The 21,273-nt window shown below is 40.6% G+C and overlaps 1 protein-coding gene across 2 annotated transcripts in view; it reads left to right on the plus strand.

Annotated features, from left to right (window-relative positions):
• Positions 1 to 21,273, plus strand: part of PACS1 (phosphofurin acidic cluster sorting protein 1) — a 155,784-nt gene that overhangs the window by 50,736 nt on the left and 83,775 nt on the right. The window lies entirely within an intron of this gene.

Genomic DNA, 21,273 nt, shown 5'->3' on the forward strand with positions numbered 1-21,273 from the left:
CTAAAAATGTGGTTATAAGAATGACCCTGGAGGCGGGCTCTGTGCGGACAGCTCAGAGCCTGGAGCCTGCTTCGGATTCTGTGTGTCTCTCTCTCTGCCCCTCCCCCTCTCATGCCCTGTCTCTCTCTCTCTGTCAAAAATAAATTAACATTTAAAAAAAAAATTTTTTTTTAAAGGAGGGGGGCACCTGGGTGGCTCAGTCGGTTGAGCGTCTGACTTCAGCTCAGGTCATGACCTCGCGGTTTGTGAGTTCGAGCCCTGAGTTGGGCTCTGTGCTGACAGCTCAGAGCCTGGAGCCTGCTTTGGATTCTGTGTGTGTGTGTCTCTCTCTCTCTCTCTCTCTCTCTCTCTCTCTCTTTCTCTGCCCCCCCCCCCCCCCCCACTCATGCTCTGTCTCTCTCTCTCTCTCTGTCAAAAATAAATAAACATTAACAAAAAAAAAATTTTTTTTTAAAAGAATGACCCTGTAGGGCACCTGGGTTGTTCAGAGGTTAAGTGTCCAACTTCGGCTCAGGTCATGATCTCGTGGTTCCTGAGTTCGTGCCTGCTTCAGGTTCTGTGTCTCCTTCTCTCTCTCTGCCCCTCCCCCGCTCTCACTCTGTCTCTGTCTCTGGAAAATAAACATTTAAAAAATTAAAAAAAAAAAAAAAAAGGATGACCTTGTAAGAATTAAATGAGATTGTGTTCTTAAAACTCCTGGCACCAATAAGTGTTTAATGATTATTATCAGTCTGTGGACTCCTATTATATATTAGGAGACATTTTAAAAAGCAAAGAAGATTTCCCAGTAGTTTGTTTTAATGATTTATTAAAAGCCCATCAACTGTGACTTAATACATTTGCAGTTTTGCTGGTAACTGGTTTCCTAAAATACTAAGTTTTTTGAACTAAGACTTTCCCTGAGTGATACATTTTCTAGCTCTGTTTTAACTTGAACTGGCATATAGAGTGTCTATCTTCGTACATTCAATCACATTGTCATTTCCCATGCTCGAGACAGATGATAGTAGGGAAAAGAGATTTTGTGTGTCATGCCATCTTTCCTCTGTACTAACTACTTTTTCCCTTTCCACTTGTTCTCAATAATTGATTGAGTTGTTTAATGAACAATTTTAATTCCCCTTAGGAAGGTTAGTTTTGATGAGAGAGAAGACAGACCGAGAAGTTCTAATGTTTGCTAAATGTAATTTTTGGTGGTGTAAAGGTAACATAGTTCTAGAGACCTTATTGAATTATCAGTCAGGGGGCACCTAGCTGGCCCAGTCGGGAGAACATGCAACTCTTGATCTTGGGGTCGTGAGTTTGAGCCCCATGTTAGGCATAGAGATTACTTAAACAACAAAAATGGTAGCCCTGGATTATCAGTCAGGACACTGCATTTTATATCTTTGAATAACTTTCTTTTGATCTTCATCTATAAAAGTCTATTGAATACTAATTATATACTTTAAATAAAACCAACGTATAAAATATTTGTGTTTATGATTTGCATATGCTTAATGAGAAAAAGATATGGGGTTCCACTAAATAGCCAACTCTCCTGGTAGAATCAAGATAATTATTTGAATTACATGTAACTATGTAAGATCATATCAATGTATAGTAAGCTAGGCAACTATTAGACTGTAGTTAAGAGCACAGGCTTTGGAGTCCTGTATTATGGCTGTGGTTCAAGGCCTGGCTTGCCATTTACTTATTAGCTGTGTGTGGTCTGACTTCCTTATGGGAATAGTAATACTCAGGGTGGTTGTGAAGATGAAACAAAATTATACATGTGAAGTGCTTAGCACGGTGCCTGATGTACAGTGAGTGCCTCCATCATATCTATTGTCGTTAGATTATTTTAGAGGTCTCTGCAATGTTTTGCTATCTTTAAATATGGAACTGAAACTTCCCTATCTCTCAGGTTTCATTTTTTTGCTACCTAGCATCAAGCTGTAGCCATAGTGAGTTAGTGGTAGTTTCCCTAAAGTTTCATAGCCTCTTTCTTTTCTCTACATCTCCTTAAGCTCTGTCTGCTTAGAACACCTTTCTCCTTTTTCTGCTTTTTCTTGCATTGCTATCCTTCAGAACTCAGTTCAAGGGACATCTTCTCCATGAAGCCTTCTTCACTCCCAGTCTTGTGTTTCCATGGAGTCTTATGCATGGCTTTCTGCCTCCCACATTACATTGTAAGGAACTATTTACTTGCTACCGCTCTATCAGACTGTGAGCCCCTTACGGGCGAGGCTTTCTACACAGCTTTGGAAATACCCTATGGTGGCAGACAAGACAGAACTATTCTCAGGGTATGTGCACCCTAGTGGGGAAGACAGATATTTAAATAATCATGAGTGTACACTGTGCTGCAGTAGAGCACAGAATGCAGTGGAGTGTGTAACAGGGGCTTTGGACCTTGTCTGGACACATCAAAGAAGCCTTTTTGTCCTAAGGAAGTGATATTTACTTAAATTGAAACTGACAGATGTGTAGGAGTTAGCTAAGTCAAAAGAGAGAAGAGTTCCTGGAGGAGAAGCTGCATGGATGAGGTGACTTTGGACAAGTGCTTCCGTTTCCTCATTTGTAAAATGAGGATAATATCACTACCTCATAGGGTTGTTGTAAACATAAAGACTATTTTCAGTCCTTATCTTCCAATTAGTATTTCTGAAATGAAGCACAATCACCCATTCAGGCTAGTTTTGAGCCCATGTTTTCTTTCTTTCTTTTTGTTTTAAATTTTATTATTTTTTAAAATTTACATCCAAATTAGTTAGCATATAGTGCAACAACGATTTCAGGAGTAGATTCCTTAATGCCACTGACCCATTTGGCCCCTTCCCCCCCACACCTCCTCTAGCAACCCTCTGTTTGTTCTCCATATTTATGAGTGTCTTCTGTTTTGTCCCCCTCCCTGTTTTTATATTATTTTTGTTTCCCTTCCCTTATGTTCGTCTGTTTTGTCTCTTCAAGTCCTCATATGAGTGAAGTCATATGATATTTGTCTTTCTCTGACTAATTTCACTTAGCATAATACCCTCCAGTTCCATCCACATAGTTGCAAATGGCAAGATTTCATTCTTTTTGATTGCCGAGTAATACTCCAGTGTGTGTGTGTGTGTGTGTGTGTGTGTGTGTGTGTGTGTGTGTGTGTGTGTATCTTATTATCCATTCATCCATTGATGGACATTTAGGCTCTTTCCATACTTTGGCTGTCGTTGATAGTGCTGCTATAAACATTGGGGTGCATGTGTCCCTTTGAAACAGCACACTTGTATCCCTTGGATAAATACCTAGTAATGCAATTGCTGGGTCTTAGGGTAGTTCTATTTTTAGTTTTTTGAGGAACCTCCATACTGTTTTCCAGAGTGGCTGCACCAACTTGTGTTCCCATCTGAGCCTGTGTTTTATCATCAGATTGTTAAATGTGTAGATCCACTTTGCTTTTCCTAATAACCTTGTTCTTTACTTGTTCTAAGCCTTTCTTATTAAAAAAAAAATTATTCATTTTAGAGAGAGAGAATAGAGAGAGAGAATCTCCAAGCAGGCTCCACATTGACAGCACTTGAGCCTGCCGTAGGGCTCAATCTCACTGGGTTTGTGAGATCATGACTTGAGCCGAAATCAAGAGTTGGATGCTCAACTGACTGAACTACCCAGGTGCTCCTTGCCTTTCTCATGTTTTAATGACAAGAACAAGGTTTTTTTTTTTGTTTTTATTTTAGAGATCATACTACCTTTCATTGTTGTATAAGTCTCACAGAGCGCAAAGCTTTTTAGGTCAATAAATGCTATCAGTCCTTCTTCAAGGAACAGAAACACCAACTCAATGACTTAAACACACAGACACTATTTCAGATAACAAGGAGTCTGGAGACAGGGTGACTCCAGTACTGGTTAATTTAGCAACGCAGCAAAGACATTGCTGTTCATTCCATCTTCCTGCCCTGCCATCTTCAGTGCATTCACTTGTCGTGGGTGGCTCCCCATGGTCTCAGGTAGTCTGTTGTGATTTCAGGTGACACAGATAGACATAAGACTGTCCAGGGGACGAAGAGGGACTGTTCCTTTCCACGTCTCTCTTTCTTGATGGACATTTGGGTTGTTTCCACCTTTTGGCCATTGTGAGTACTGCTGCTATGAACTTCAATGTACAGTAAATTCTGTTTAAAATGCAGCATCATTTCATTAATACATAGACCAAATCTTGTTGCAAGTAAATTTCTATTTTTGGCATCATTTGATATGATGAAATTTCAGTATTTGAAATATTTTGAGATGGTACCTTGATGCTCGATGGAATTTGATCCCATATTAAAAAAAATATGAACCAAATAACTGAAAGTGATCTTAGAAATAATTGTATTCCATCATCTATTTTGAGAGTAGATTCAGAGTGATTTTTAGGGTCAAAGGGCTAAATCACATTAAGTAATTGAAAGTGAATGAGAGTATGCATTAGTTACTCTTATGAGTAGAGTTACCAGTGTATAATTTGTCTGTGGTCTTATTCTAACTAAAATCTAATTATGCCTATGTAAGGAAAACAAAATGGAGCACTGGTATAGTTTAAGTATCAAAGTAATTTAAGAAGAAAACTATTCATTTTTGCTTGAAATATCTTGTCAGCTTTAGTACTTGCATTTCAGATATTTGCCACTTACGTGTTAGTGTTCAGTCAGATTGACCAGTGGGGTTCTGTTTCTCATGCGCTATTTCCTGATTTCTTTTTTTTTTTTAATTTTTTAATGTTTGTTTATTTTGATAGAGAGAAAGAACTCGAGTGGGGGAAGGGCAGAGGGAGAGGGAGAGAGAGAGAATCCCAAGCAGGCTCCATGTTGCCAACGTAGAGCGCAATGCGGGACTAGATTTCACAAACTGCGCTACCATGACCCGAACTAAAATCAAGAGTCAGACACTTAATGGACTAAGCCACCCAGGCACCCCTCTGTTTTCTGATTTCTATCAACAGTGGTTTCACAGTTGAATACAGCTACCTCTGCCATATATAAGGAGATAATAAAGGACAGTTAACTTTCCATCTGAATAGAGGGGAGAGAGTATGATATAGGATTATTGATGTTATTGCCCTGGCAAATTGCTAGCTTTGAATTTCTTCTTTTGCTTTTTTCCTTTTCTTTTTTTTTCCCCTGTAGGCTCCATGCTCAACATGGGGCTTAAACTCACAACCCTGAGATCAAGAATCACATGCTCTACCAACTGAGCCAGCCAGGTGCCCCTGCTTTTTTCCTTAAAAAAATTTGTTTTTCTGATTGCAAAAGTAAAACATACTAGGAAAAAAGATTAAGTAGTAATTTCTAAAGTAGAAATTGGAAAAAAAAATTAAGTAGAAATTGGAGGTTTCTTGGAGTCCTTCCCTGGGATAACCATTGTTGATAGTTAGCTATACTAATTTCCCTCCATACTTCATGAAGGATACATATATAACCATACATATGCACATATATTTTCCCTCACAGAAATAATTTTGTATTGTACTTTCTCTTCTTTGACTTTCTTTGTTCACTGAACACTATATCTTGTGTTAATTTAAGCCCTTGTTATGTACTACCATTCTGTCATGGACTTTCTTTCTTTTTTTAATGGTTATTTATTTATTTAGAGAGAGAGAGCGCGTGTCAAGTGGAGGAGGGGCAGAGAGAGAGAGGGGGAGAGAGAATGCCAAGCAGGCTCTGTGCTGTCAGTGTGGAGCCTGACATGGGGCTTGATCTCATGAATTGTGAGATCATGACCTGAGCTGAAATCAAGAGTTGGACACTCAGGTTCAACTGACTGAGCCACCCAGGCGCCCCTGTCATGGACTTTCTCTTCTTTGCATTTTATTTTTTGTACATGTCTCCTGTTGGCGGCTCTTCCAAGTTTACTTCTGATTTTTTGTGCACACTACTATGCTTAGCATATGATTTGCACATATTTGTCAAAAGAATTGTAGAATCTTGGGATAGAGATAGCTTTTAAAGATCAGCTGGTCTCACTTTTCTGAAGAGGAAATCAAGAACCTAGGTAGGTTGATTTTCAGACTTTACACAGTTGGTTCAAGACAATGGCAGTGGCCTGCTGGGGAAAGCACCAGACCAGGAGTGAGAGTTCCTTGTTGTGGGCTTTACTTTGCCCTTGACTCCTAGTAACCAGGGTGTTTCCTTGTTCTGAAACACATTGGTTAGTCACGACAGTTTTCAGTAGAGTATTGACTGGAAAGAGATTCACAACTGGCAGACAGGTAATCCCTGAATGAGTAAATCCCAGTGGAACCAGAAAACTGGGTCTTGCTTTCCTTAATTGGAGTCTGACTTAGAATCAGATATTGAACTGAAAAGAAGGTATCAGCCATTAGAAAAAGAGTTTAAATTACTGATCTGTCCATATTTAGAATTTCTTACAATCATTTCCACTGTATGTAGCACTGAAATCCTTTGTGGTTGTCTGCTGAAAAAATGAATCTTTGACCTGGCAACTTTAAATGCTTTTGACACCATTGGGAATTTTGAGAATTCTTAATTTAATCTGTGCTTGTCCAGGGGTGGGGGCAGGGATGAGTGAGAGCTCTATCCTTTTGTTGGAAGTTATGTTGTTAGTAAGTATAGGCCTGTGCTTCTGGATTTTATGTTACCAGGTAGTGATTGCTGGCATAGCAAGTCTAATGTTCTAACTTTTATTTCTGGAGGCAGTAAAGAACCAGCCAAGCACAGAGATGAGTGGGAGGTGACTGGCAACGGAGGGCCCAGTAGCTATTAGTGCAACACTTTGCTGCAGGTGGCAGAGGGTTTTATCAAAATGGGAAGGAGAGGCCCCAGTGTTCTGCTAATGACTCTTAACTTCCTCTGCATAGTGCCATAATAACATGCTTCACCACTGGACTTTGGTGAGGTGAGAATCTAAACTCTTCTTCCCCATCCCAAATTTCATGACTTCTCTCCCCCCCCCCCCACCTTTTTTTTAAAGATTTTATTTTTAAGTAATCTCTGCACCTAACATGGGCCTCAAACTCACAATTTTGAGATCAAGAATCACATGTTCCACCAACTGAGCCAGCCAGGCACTCCTTATGGCCTGTCTCTTTAATTAAACTGATTCTTACTCCCACTTGTGATAACTTGGTTCTTGTCAAGCAGGGACTTGTCCTGCCAAAGAGAGCAGGAAGGTCCCATTACCGGCCCTCTGGTTCTTTGTCTACGCAATATCCACAGGTTTTTCTCTCAAAGACTCATATTGTGTAGACTCACATATTTCCCTGAAGGGAAGGAGGAGTGATTAAAGTAGAAACACTACTTAACTCAGCAGGTTTTCCTGAACGACCAGTGATTTTGAGTTATTGTAAGCTTCCATTGATTTACTGTTCATATTTCTATGTGCCTCTGCTTTCTGGTTGATAAAATGTGGATGGTGCAGACTCTGGAGGAAAGTTGTGAAGAATTAATAAAAGAAGCTGGACTGCACCAAGGATAGAGAAGGGCCTTTCCTCAGCTGAGAACTGCATGGTTATCATTCTCATCTGTGTGCAGGGCTGTGTTAGGAACTGAGTAGAGGTGTAAGACTGTCTTTCTCTCAGGAGCTAAAAATATAACAGGAGGAGCTATGACATACACAAGATTTGAACATGGAAGTTTATGTTACGTATAACTTCAAATAAGTGACATGTGGATACAGTGGTTAGAACCATCTAAAATTTCAAACAATGACTCAGGGAGTACTCTTCTTTGTAGGAATGACTCTAGTCCAGAAGCAGTCTGTTTAATGGGGATTGATGTCTTGCATTTCTCTCGATTAAAGGTATCTTATACCCTATAATAATTGCTTTTATTTTCAATTAGTTGAGGAAAAGACTATGTTTTTCCAAAAGTGAGACAAAAGAGAATATTAGACTGTATGTATGTGTGTGTATGATGTATATATATATATGTGTATGTGTATATATATATATGTATATATATGTGTGTGTGTGTGTGTATATATATATATATATATATATATATATATATATATCTCCTGATAATAAAGCAGCCTTGCCAACCTGAGCTTGTTAAAACCTCTAGATCTTACTACAAATTTGTAGGGAATGCAAGGGAACAGAGAACATGGTAAATGTTTTTTACGGATGCAGTCAGTATATTCCAAACTATAAGGATTTTATAGGACAAATAAACTAGTTTCTTTACCAAATAAATTATAAGGGGGGAAAGGATAGAAGGGGTACTTCTAGATGAAAACAGACTTAAGAGATAAATGAACCAATGGTAATATAGGGCTCTGATTTAGAAAACAAAATGAAGGAAAAAATGTGAGGCAACCTGAGAAATGTGTGAATATTGACCGATTATTTGATAGTCTTGAGAAACTTATGGTCAGTTTTTTTAAATGACGATGGTATTATGGATATGTTTTGAAAGAATATCTTTTAGAGCTACATATTAAAATATTTACATATGAGGTGCCTGGGTGGCTCAGTTGGTTAAGCATCCAACTCTTGATTTCAGCTCAGGTCATGCTCTTATAGTTGTGGGATGTGGGATTGAACCGGCATGGGGCTCTGTACTGAGCATGGAGCCTGCTTGGGATTCTCCGTCTCCCTCTGCTGCTCCCCTGCTTGTGTCCGTATGCCCTTTCTCTTTCTCTCTGTCTCTCAATATAAAAAAAAAATAGAGAAGAGAAATGGTGTCTAGGATTTGCTTAAGAACAATGCACGTAGGGGTGTGGGCAAGAGTATGGGTGATAACAGGATTGGTCATGCATTAAAAATTGTTGAAGCTGAGTGTTATATCAGGTTCATTATACCCTTCTACTGTGTGTTTGAAATTTCCCCAATATAAAATTAAACCTGTTTTATGTTAAGTATATAAAAATGGCTATCTTGACCTAAGGTAATCAGCGTTCACCTGGAGCCAGGGACAGAGGAGTGGACTATCTACAGAGGGACATGAAGAAACTTTTGGGGTGATAGAAGTGGTCTATATTTTGCCCACGGTGGTGGTTACACGGGTGCATACATTTAAACTTACTAAACTGTTCATTTAAAATGGGTACCTTTTATTGTATACAAGTTATGCTGTAATTAAGTTGATTTAAAATTTGATGAATTTTGGGGGCACCGAGGAGGACGCTGGGCTCACCGCGCGTCCTGCTGATCACTTAGATTCCACCTACACCTGCCTAAATAACCCAGAAAACCGCCAGAGGATTAGCAGAACGGAGTCGCCGGAGCCAAACGCAGACGAGAGGCCCACGGAAGAGGGTAGGAAGGGCGGCGAGGCGGTGCGCGCTCCACGGACTGGCGGGAGGGAGCGGGGGCGGAGGGGCGGCTCGCCGGCCAAGCAGAGCCCCCGAGTCTGGCTGGCAAAAGCGGAGGGGCCTGACGGACTGTGTTCCGACGACAAGCGCGACTTAGCGTCTGGGAGGTCATAAGTGAACAGCTCTGCTCGGAAAGCGTGAAGGCTGGAGGACAAAGGGAGGGAGAGCTTCTGAGCCTCCTGACAACAGAGCTCAGTTTGGTGGGGAACAAAGGCGCTCACCAGCGCCCTCTCCCCCGCCCACCCCCCAGCCAAAATCCCAAAGAGAACCAGTTCCTGCCAGGGAACTTGCTCGCTCTGCGCAAACACCCAACTCTGTGCTTCTGCGGAGCCGCCAAACCTCCGGCAGCGGATCTGACTCCCTCCCGCTGCCACAGGGCCCCTCCTGAAGAGGATCACCTAAGGAGAAGCGATCTAAGCCTGCCCCTCCTGCCCCTGTGCACCTTGCCTACCCACCCCAGCTAATACGCCAGATCCCCAGCATCACAAGCCTGGCAGTGTGCAAGTAGCCCAGACGGGCCACACCACCCCACAGTGAATCCCGCCCCTAGGAGAGGGGAAGAGAAGGCACACACCAGTCTGACTGTGGCCCCAGCGGTGGGCTGGGAGCAGACATCAGGTCTGACTGCGGCCCCGCCCACCAACTCCAGTTATACACCACAGCACAGGGGAAGTGCCCTGCAGGTCCTCACCACGCCAGGGACTATCCAAAATGACCAAGCGGAAGAATTCCCCTCAGAAGAATCTCCAGGAAATAACAACAGCTAATGAGCTTATCAAAAAGGATTTAAATGATATAACAGAAAGTGAATTTAGAATAATAGTCATAAAATTAATCGCTGGGCTTGAAAACAGTATACAGGACAGCAGAGAATCTCTTGCTACAGAGATCAAGGGACTAAGGAACAGTCACGAGGAGCTGAAAAACGCTTTAAACGAAATGCATAACAAAATGGAAACCACCACAGCTCGGCTTGAAGAGGCAGAGGAGAGAATAGGTGAACTAGAAGATAAAGTTATGGAAAAAGAGGAAGCTGAGAAAAAGATAAAAAAATCCAGGAGTATGAGGGGAAAATTAGAGAACTAAGTGATACACTAAAAAGAAATAATATACGCATAATTGGTATCCCAGAGGAGGAAGAGAGAGGGAAAGGTGCTGAAGGGGTACTTGAAGAAATAATAACTGAGAACTTCCCTGAACTGGGGAAGGAAAAAGGCATTGAAATCCAAGAGGCACAGAGAACTCCCTTCAGACGTAACTTGAATCGATCTTCTGCACGACATATCATAGTGAAACTGGCAAAATACAAGGATAAAGAGAAAATTCTGAAAGCAGCAAGGGGTAAACGTGCCCTCACATATAAAGGGAGACCTATAAGACTCGTGACTGATCTCTCTTTTGAAACTTGGCAGGCCAGAAAGAATTGGCACGAGATTTTCAGGGTGCTAGACAGAATTTTGGGGGCACCTGAGTGGCTTAGTCAGTTGAGCGTCCAACTCTCAGTTTCAGCTCAGGTCATGATCTCGCAGTTTCGTGGGTCCAAGCCCCACATTGGGCTGTGAGCTGACGGTGCAGAGTCTACTTGGGATTCACTCTCTCTCTCTCTGTCTCTCTCTCTCACTCTCTCCCTCTCTCCCTCTCCCTCTCTGTCCCTCCCCTATTCACACTGTCTCTGTCTCTCTCAAAATAAATAAATAAAAACTTTAAAAGATGGATTAATTTTTAATTAATTAAAATTGATTAAATTTTTATACTGGATGACTCAGTTGGTTGAGCTCTGACTCTTGGTTTTGGCTCAGGTCATGATCCCAGGGTTGTGGGATCAAGCCCTGGTTAGGCTCTGCACTGGGCATGGAAACTGCTTGGGATTCTGTCTCCCTCTGCCCCTCTTCCCTGCTTGCACATATGCTCTCTTTCTCTCAAATAAAAAAGAAAATTTTAATTTAAAAAAATTGATTAAAAGTTAGCACAGAGGGCTTTCACATGTTGTACATACAGTGTCAAATAGTAATTTCAATGGTTTAATGCTACCTAGCACTGCCAGGTAGTAGGAATCATCTGACTTGTACTACATTTCTATTTTTCCCCCTACTTAAAATTTTTTATCATTCACACTTCTGAGTTTGCTGTAGCATCTCTGATGTTTCCTTGAAGCCATAGAGTTTACTTTTGTGATATGTTTGTTCATGTATCTGTCATCCAAATGGGCATGTGTTTTAATGCTAGAAGAAATAATGCTAGCAACCTAGGGACATCTAGCATCTAGATGACCTAGCCATCTCCAGTGATAACTTATTGAACATGCATTTGGCTACATTATAAGAGTCAAGAATTATAATAGCTGTACTAAATGTACACCTGAGTTGAAAACAGTTAAGTTGGGTTCTAATTTTGATTTTTCATCCAGTCTACCAAGCAACAAAACCGGTCACCCAGTCAGCATTTATACTATGTTTTTTGTCGCATCCACTGTGCTGAGTTCTGGGTTTATGAAGATGAGTTCTACCCTTAAGGATCTAACTCTCAGGGTGTGAAGATAATTGTGTGTACACACACACACACACACACACACACACACACACACACATATACACACTCTCAGCACGCTGATAAATGCCGTGGTAAAGGTGGGTGCATGTTACAGTGTGGCCACATCTATACTATGACATGGTGCCCTCATTTCTCCCTTCTGGCTCCCTTCCTTATCTAATGAATCAACTGCCGGAATGACAGGCACTTTGAAAAAGATAGTTGGAACAGAAGGAACATTCCGTTGCCCTGCAAGTTTGTTATTTTTTTTAGTTCTCAAATGCAGAGTTTATTATACAACTCAGTTCATAGAACTTTATATTGATACTACAAGACTGCTTCCTTGTTTTATTATTTCTCATTATTGTCATTTTCTGTCTTTTCTCCCACTTCTGTCCCCATTGGCATCTTTTCTCATGTGTTTAGTATTTTTCCTTGGATATGTTTGTATCCCTATATGGTATTTTTTATAAATTTATATAGATAGTATTATGTCATAATTCTCATTCTGATCCTTTTTTTTTTTAATTTTTTTCAACGTTTTTTATTTATTTTTGGGACAGAGAGAGACAGAGCATGAACGGGGGAGGGGCAGAGAGAGAGGGAGACACAGAATCGGAAACAGGCTCCAGGCTCTGAGCCATCAGCCCAGAGCCCGACGCGGGGCTCAAACTCACGGACCGCGAGATTGTGACCTGGCTGAAGTCGGACGCTCAACCGACTGCGCCACCCAGGCGCCCCTGATCCTTTTTTATTTAACTCTGTTTTTTAAGTTCTGTCCATGTGATTGTGTTTACATGTTGCATTTAGCTGTTTCATTGTGTTTTATCACTAGCATCCACCACCTTTTATTTATTTGTTCCTTTAGCGATGGACACCTAATTTGTTCTATTCTCTGCACCGCAAACAATGCTCTGATGAAAGCCCTCATGTATGTATCTATTTAAGGACTTGTACAAGAGTTTCTCTAGCTAAATACCAACAAGTGTAATTGTTAGGTCACAGAGAATACTCAGTTTCACTGATTGTTACATGATTGCTCCCTTTAAATTCCCACTACAAAGTGCAGCACTTACTATCTGTCTTTTGAACTTTTGTCAATTTGGTGGATGTAATGTATTCTCTTGTTTTAATTTATATTTCTATGATTACTAGTGAGGACGAGGTCTTTGTATATATTCGTCTTTGGATATCTCTTTTAATGAATGACCTGGTCATGCCATTTTCTCATTTTTCCAGTGAAGTTTCTTATATGTTCTAGATACTAATCCTAGGTCAGTTACAAATGTTGTCGACGTCTTCTCCTGGCCTTCCCTCATCTGTTAACTTTGTGCATAATGCCTTTTATTCAACAGAAGTCCTTCATTTTGATATAGTCATTTCCTTCAGTGTTTCTAAGTATAAAGATTTGTGCTTTTTTTTTTAATGTCTATTTTTGAGAGAGAGAAAGTGTGAGCAGGGGAGGGGCAGAGAGGGGACAGAGGATCTGAAGTGGGATCTGTGCTGATAGCAGAGAGCCTGATGCGGGGCTCTAACTCCCAAACCGTGAGATCATGACCTGAGCCGAAGTTGGATGCCGACTGAGCCACCCAGGTGCCCCAAGATTTGTGCTTTTTGATAACTTTTTAAAGAAATCTTTTCCTATCTTCAGGTCATTAAGAAATTACCCTAAAGTTTCTTCTAATTAGAAGAAACACATTAGGTTTTTAGGTGTCTCTTAAATTTATATCTCCAGTTTGATTTTTTCATCGATCTCTGAATCAGTTTACCCACTGCCTGCCTGATAGCTCCGAGTCTCTGATATCTCAAACTTAGCATTGCTAGAACAGACCCCTTTATTTTATCCTTTCCCTATTAAAAACAAAAAATCTCTTCCAGTCTTTATTCATCAAAGGAAATGGGCACCACCCTCCACCCCATTGCTTAAGCCAACAGCCTAAAAGTCATTGCTTCTTTCCTTTTTCATGTTCTTCACATCTAGTCTGTCAGCAAGTGCTATACATTCTAGCTCCAAAATATATCTTAAATATATCCCTGTCTTTTCCTTTTTTTAATGAAATTTTTTTTAGAGAGAGAGAGAGTGTGAGTGAGTGGGGGAGAGAGGCAGAGAGAGGGAGGGAGAGAGGAGAATCTTAAGAAGACTCCATGTTTAGCATGGAGCCCGACGCAGGGCTCAATCCCACAACCCTGGGATCATGACCTGAGCTGAAATCAAGAGTCAGATGCTTAACTGACTGAGCCACCCAGGTACCCCTGTCCCTGTCTTTTCAATGCCACCTGCTACTACTATAAACCTATCATCTGTCCTATGGACTCCAGCAATGGCCTTCCCACTGGCCTCCTTCCAGTTCATTAGGAGACAGAGTAACCTCTTATAAACACTGGTCAGAACATGTCACTTCCATGCTTAAAAAAAAACAAAACCTCTGTTCATTTCCAATCATGGAATAAAATGCAAGCACTTTAGCTTTGCCTCAAGACCAATATGACCTATCTCTGTGTATTCATTTAACTTCACCTCTTATTCTCTCCCCTATTCTGCTCCAGCCAAATAGGTCTATTTTTTGTTTCATACCAACCCTCTTTCTTCCTCAGGGAATTTACTTGAAGTTCCCTTACCTCAAATATTCTGCCCCTAGTTATCTGCACAGCTGGTTCTTGCCTTCCATTCTCGGCTTTATGTTGCTCCCTCAAAGTAGCCTTCCCTGACTACTCAGTCTGAATTAGGACCCTTGCCCCATTCCCCTCTGTTTCTCACTCTTTGGTAGTCATTGTTACTCTCTGATATTATTTATGTTGCTTATTATATTTATTCACTGCATCACTCCCTCCCTCCCCCCACAGCTTCACAGCTAGGTTTATGAGAGTAGGGCATTGAATCTGGCTCATTCATGGTTGTATCTGTGTTCTCAACAGTGCTCTAGCACATGGTGGCAGTTAGTAAATCTATTTTGAATGAATGAATGGACTTTGGAGGCAGTATCTCTTGCAGTGCAGACAGTCCTAAGTGGCCCATATACTGCTGGTGGGAGGAATTGCTTTTTTGTTTCTCAGGGAGAGGAAGGCAGCTGTCATTTCAGCCTCCAGTTTGAATCTGGCTCTGCCAGTCACTGATTTTAAAACTTTAGGTGAGTCATTTATCTTTTCTGTATGTGTTTTTGTTTATAGAGTGGAGATAATGACCCATTCCTTATTGATATTTTTGAAGATTAAATGAAATAACTTATGAAAATGCCTAGCAGACACCCTGGCAGTGTGTGCCCATCCTGTCTCAGAACAAAGCTGCCCCCACAATTCTGAAAGCTCATTACCTCCTCTGGGAGAACTCCTAAACACCAAGTGTTGATGTAAAAACAGCATTTCTAACATTTCTGGTTATGTTACATAAATTTTAAGCCAATATTATTAAAATTGCACAGATGAATAACCATTCTTATTCCACTGCAGGGACAGATGAAAGCAACTAGCAAGAGAGATCTCACTGAATGACAATTTGAGTGGCACTCTGTAAAGTAAACTACTATACCAGTTTCTTCTCTGTTTTTATACTTATGCTTCTCTCCTCTTTGTGTTTCCTTTGGCTGTCACTCCTCTGGGTCTCCTCTTTGGCTTCTCTAGTGACTGCTGGAAGCCTCGCTGTTGATTGACACTTAAGACTAAGGATGTTGCTAACCCTGGTACAGGTTGTCAGAACAGCTAGTAAGGCTAATGGTTCATGAGGTGATATAGGTGAAGAGATGTCTTAGATTTTGCCTGCCAGGAGGTCTGAGGTAGGAGGACCACACAGAGTAGCTTCTGAAGAAACAGATTTGCTTGTATGTATTGTCCAGGCCAGGATACTTAGCAGACTTTTTTTGGTCAAATGTACCTTAAAACAATGCTTTTTGCTTTTTTTAAATCATGAATCTATCTATGTCTAGTGGAAAGAACCAGACAAGTGAAACCATTATACCAGTAATACTTGTCCTGATTAAGTGTGATACTGAGCAAGACATTTGACCTCCTTCTTTTTCAGATGCCGGTGACATCTACCCCATGTTTATTCTCATTTCTCAGAGATATGAAAAGCTAGCTTTAACATATCTATAAAACATATTTATTCCTATGGTGAATATAAATTGTCATTGCTCTCGTCTCTTACCTCTGCCCTCATCTGAAATCCCCATTGGCTTAATCCCCCTACACCACAACCTGGGTCTGAGGGGCCCCAGCCATACTCTCTGCTGCCTTGACCATCCTGACTCCTTCCTAAGTTCAGAGCAGCAGAGCTCCATGAAGAAATTTCTTCAGCTTTCCCTGACCTTCCTTCCTTCTGGACACCAAATGGTACTGCTTATCACTGTCCTTTCTGATTTGGATAAGCTAATATAGAAACAAATGGCAGATAACTAGTTTTGTTTGTTTGTTTTTTTAGTGTTTTTTTCCCTCCATTAACCTGTCTATGAAAGCATTTCTCATGGTTTACAATTTAGTATCGTATTCCCATTTTGGAATGTCTTATAAATATGAAAGTCCAGTTAGACTCTTCTCTCTACACCCTGGTAATAGCTGAGTTGTCCTGGAATCATGGTGCCCCCTGATGGCCTGGACAGAAATTTGGTCAGTGTCATCTTCTTTCCCTTTCCTGGAGAATTCTGTCCCTACCCCATCCTTTATGTACTTTTATTCTGTCTTGCATTTTGGGTAATTTTACTTGAGATAATCCTTCTTATCTCCTCTTTGGGGTCTTCTTATTTGTTCTCTTACCTCAAAAGTATCTTCTTTCTTCTTCCCACTCATTTTCTTCATTACAGTTTTGAACTAAAAACTTTGCCCAATCACAGCTAAAAAGTATTTAGCAGAATGTCCTTATTAAGGTAAAAGGAAGCATTTAATTTTGGAGTGAAATTAGATACCTCAAGAAAGACTGTTGCTGACTTGTAGAGCTTTTGAGATAACATAAGACATTCTTTTCAGAATCTTTACAGATTTTTGTTAACCTTCTCAGCTTTTGTCTTAAGCATTAGAATTCCAGGTAAATAAAACAGTTCTTCAACTTTACTTCACTTTATAAACTACTAATATTCCAGTGGTATTTCTATTTGGGAAAAATGCTGGTGCTCAGTATCTCAGATACGTTGTGGATTGAGTGTGCACTGATATAGGCTAGCTGAGGGACCCACCCTCCTCTTGGCTTTCCTTCTCTCCTGCTCTCCACATTCTTAGTGCTGTTGCAAATTCTATCCAACTGACTTGCAAACCAGCTTCTGGAATACAACCCGTTTGTAAGTTGAATTCTTGTATCATTTATTTGTTTGTGCTCTTTAGCTCATAATAAGACTGTAGTGAAAGTGACATTGATACTTAGGTAGCTCCCATGGGTTATGGGTTATGGGTTTTATGCAACAAAGAACCATACTACGGAGACTTCATACTTAACCCTCCAACACTAATTCACTCTCTTTCAAAACTCTGCTTTTAATGAAAACATGCCATTTGCAGTCACGTGGATGGAACTGGAAGGTATTATGCTGAGTGAAATAAATCAGTCAGAGAAGGACAGATATCATATGTTTTCACTCATGTGAATCTTGAGAAACTTAACAGAAGACCAGAGGGGAAGGGAAGGGGGAAAAATTACAAATAGAGGGGGAGGGAGGCAGGCAAACCACAAGAGACTGTTAAATACAGAGAACAAACTGAGGGTGGATGGGGGTGGGGGAGAGGGGAAAATGGGTGATGGGCATTGAGGAGGACACTTGTTAGGATGAGCACTGAGTGTTGTATGTAAGCCAACTTGACAAGAAATTATATTCATTAAAAAAAACTGCTTTCATTTTCAATAATGGAGGAGCCTAGGAGAGGAGAGTGAGTGAAACAGGATTGCTCAACCCCACTACCACAAAAAAGCTCATCATACTCCTGAGTACAGGAAATCATGATTCAGCAAATCATTCATATCCTCTCCCCCTCCCCCAGAGACCGCTGTACTTATGATAATGAGTTATGAGTGATGAGCATATCGGAATATATCCACAAGTGTTCTTGTGTTCAGTGTTTGTGGAGTTGTGAGAGCCTGTCATTATTTGATTTCATGCTCTTAATTTTCCAGAGCCAGTGTGATCTTTGGGATGGACTTACATAATTTTAGAGTTTGACAGAACCTCAATGATCACACAGCTTAGTTTCCCTTCTAATGTGGTCCTTCCTTCCAAAAATTTCCTGGAAGTTGGCTGTTTAGTCTTGGCCTGAATCCATTTATGGACTCTGCTAATTCTTAGAAAGTTCTTTTATATGTTCAGCTGACATTTAACTCATGGGAATTTCCACCCCCAATCCTGATTCAACCATTTATAGCAAGAAATGACTCAATTTTTTAATTCACAAGAATGCGCTTCAGCTATTGGAGGTCAGCTCTCAGCCTCAGTCTCTCCAGGTTAAGCTTTCTCTTGGCCTGTTGGTCTTTCTTTCTTTCTTTCTTTCTTTCTTTCTTTCTTTCTTTCTTTCTTTCTTTCTTTCTCTCTCTCTCTCTCTCTCTCTCTCTTTCTTTCTTTCTTTCTTTCTTTCTTTCTTTCCTTTTTTTCTTTCTTTCTTTCTTTCGAGAGGGAGCGCATGCGCACATGCGCAGGGAATAGGCAAAGAGAGAAAGAAAGAAAATCCCGATGTGGAGCTCGAACCCATGAACTGTGAGATCATGACCTCGGTCAAAATCAAGGGTTAGATGCTTAACTGACTGAGCCACCAGGCGACCCTCCAGTACTATTTATTCATTTTCTCCTGCTGATTTGAAATCCCATTATGTTAAATTCATGACATACTTGTGGATATATTCCGAGGATTTTCCTATGTTTTGCTGCCAAGAATACCATCACACATCTTACACATTCATTATTGAAATTTTTAGCTTAAATGTAAAACTCTTTATATACGTACCATAGTTAAATGTTCAGCCTGTCAAGGTGGTTTGACTCTGTTACTTCTTGCATTAGCAGCCTCTTGCTTTGTGCCACCTGCAAATTAAGCATCTCTTTCATGTCGTTATCCAAGCCTTTGATGAGAAAGAGTGACAAAAATGTTGGCCAGTATCGGGCTGTCCTGTGGACGGACATTAGTAGATAGAGGGCCACCACTCACTCATATCAAGAGATGCAACATCATATATTAGAAAGAGATTAGGATTTTAGTGTCAGTTGTAAGACTTATTTGGGCATTGTTTATATTCATTGTTTCCCCAACTTTCATGTACATAGGAATAACCAGGATCTATTGACATGCAGATTCTGATTCAGTAGGTCTGGGGTAGGGCCTGGGATTCTGCATTTTTCACAAGTTTCTGAAGTGATACTGAAGCTTCTCATCTAGAACACAAAAACAAGATGTTTAAAAAATTATTTATTTTAGTTTTTAAAGTTTATTTTTAAGGAGGAGACAGAGGGAGCACAAGCATGAGCAGGGGAGGGGCAGAGAGAGAGGGAGAGAGAGGTCCCAGGCAGGCTCCGCATCATCAGCGTGGAGCCCGATGCGGGGCTTGAACTCACTAACCGTGAGATCATGACTTGAGCCGAAACCAAGAGTTGGGCGCTTAACTGACTGAGCCACCCAGAGGCCCTGCAAAAACAAGATTTTTGACTGACCTTTAGTTAAGAACTTTTTCCTCCAGTATGAGGGGAATGTTTAGAGACTTCATGGATTTTATTTAGGAAAAAAGGAAAGATGCTTAAATTGTTTCAAATTTCTTACTATTGCAAACAATGCTGCAGAGAATAAATTCATCGCATTCATATATTTTGTGTACATTATACATTTTGTTGTCTGTTATGCTGTAGTATTATTCTATTTTATAAAGTCTTAAAATTTATTTACCTTGAACTTTTAATATATTTAATGCAATGTTACTATTTTTATATCTTTAAATTCTCTCTTGGTGGATTTGGAAGGTGTTTTTCTCATCCCGAATATTATTAACATTGAAAAGATTTGTGAGATTATATATAGAGAGACAAATATATTCTTTTTCTATAGTCCAGGTAGAATGTTTTATCTTTTATGAACCAGCAGCTTATAAAAAAAGAGGAAGTAAATAATTTTTGTCAGATATAAACCTGATGCATTCTATAATTCAGAGCTGTTCGTTAAAGCCAAATGAGAATGGAAGTCTTGAAAAGAGCGGAGAAGGGTTCAGGCAAGCTGCCATCTAACACTACTTACACCATTAGCACAGCCCTGAGACACTGCATTGATCTGAATGATGTCCAGGGTTTTTACATTCTATCCACTTCATGTGGACACCTTCACTGGGAAAGCTCCAAATCCATGAATGATATTTGTATCTGGTATGCCATCACTGAGAAAATAAAATGACTCAACAAACCAAAGTTTAGCCTACTTTGACTCCGGCTGTGTGGTTTGACGAGAAATTGTTTTTGTTTTTGTTTTTGTTTTAACATTTATTTATTTTTGAGAGACAGAGACAGAGCATGAGTGGGGAGAGAGAGAGAGATACAGAATCCGAAGCAGACTCCAGGCTCTGAACTGTCAGCACAGAGCCTCATGCCAGTCCTGAGCCCATGAACTGTGAGATCATGACCTGAATTGAAGTCGGCTGCCCAGGCACCCCAACCAGAAATTGTTTTAAATTTCTTTTAATGTTTATTTATTTTTGAGAGAGAGAGAGAAAGAAAGTGTAACTGGGGGAGGGGCAGAGAGAGAGGGAGACACAGAATCCGAAGCAGGCTCCAGGCTTCCAGCTATCAGCACAGAGCCTAATGTGGGACTCGAACTCACGAACCGGGAGATCATGATACAAGCCAAAATCAGTCGCTTAACCCACTGAGCCACCCAGGCGCCCCGGCCAGAAATTGTTTTTATTTATAGATAAGTCAGGTCAATCTAACGACTAAAGACGATAAGAGGTTTTTTTATTCCTGATGGAATTAAAAAAATTTTTTTTAATGTTTATTTATTTCTGAGACAGAGGAGACAGAGCATGAGTAGGGGAGGGGCAGAGAGAGAGGGAGACACAGAATCCCAAGCAGGCTCCAGGCTCTGAGCGGTCAGCACAGAGCCTGACGCGGGGCTCAAACTCACAAACTGTGAGATCGTGACCTGAGTCGAAGTTGGTCGCTCAACCGACTGAGCCACCCAGGTGCCCCTCCTGATGGAATTTTTAAAACTGCAGTCAGGTGGTTCTGTTAATGAATATGCCAAACAAAAAGAGTGATTTCCCTCCCAAGCAGTATTAGATTATGGTGTTGTCAAGAGTCTTGCAATTGAATTACCTTCTTGTAATCAATCCTACCTTATCAGTTAACTCTACTTGTAATGGACTACTGGCTTCGAGAGTCTTTGTGTGGATTATTTAAAGCATCTTGCTGTCTGGAAGAGATGCTATCTGAGGCATTTCCACCTTCTTCATTCCTCAGGTGGCTTATTTCTTACTCACTTGTGACGCTAATATGCTGGGAAAGCGTTTGGGAGCAG

This window comes from Felis catus, chromosome D1, assembly GCF_018350175.1.
Source record: "Felis catus isolate Fca126 chromosome D1, F.catus_Fca126_mat1.0, whole genome shotgun sequence".
Taxonomy (NCBI): domain Eukaryota; kingdom Metazoa; phylum Chordata; class Mammalia; order Carnivora; family Felidae; genus Felis; species Felis catus.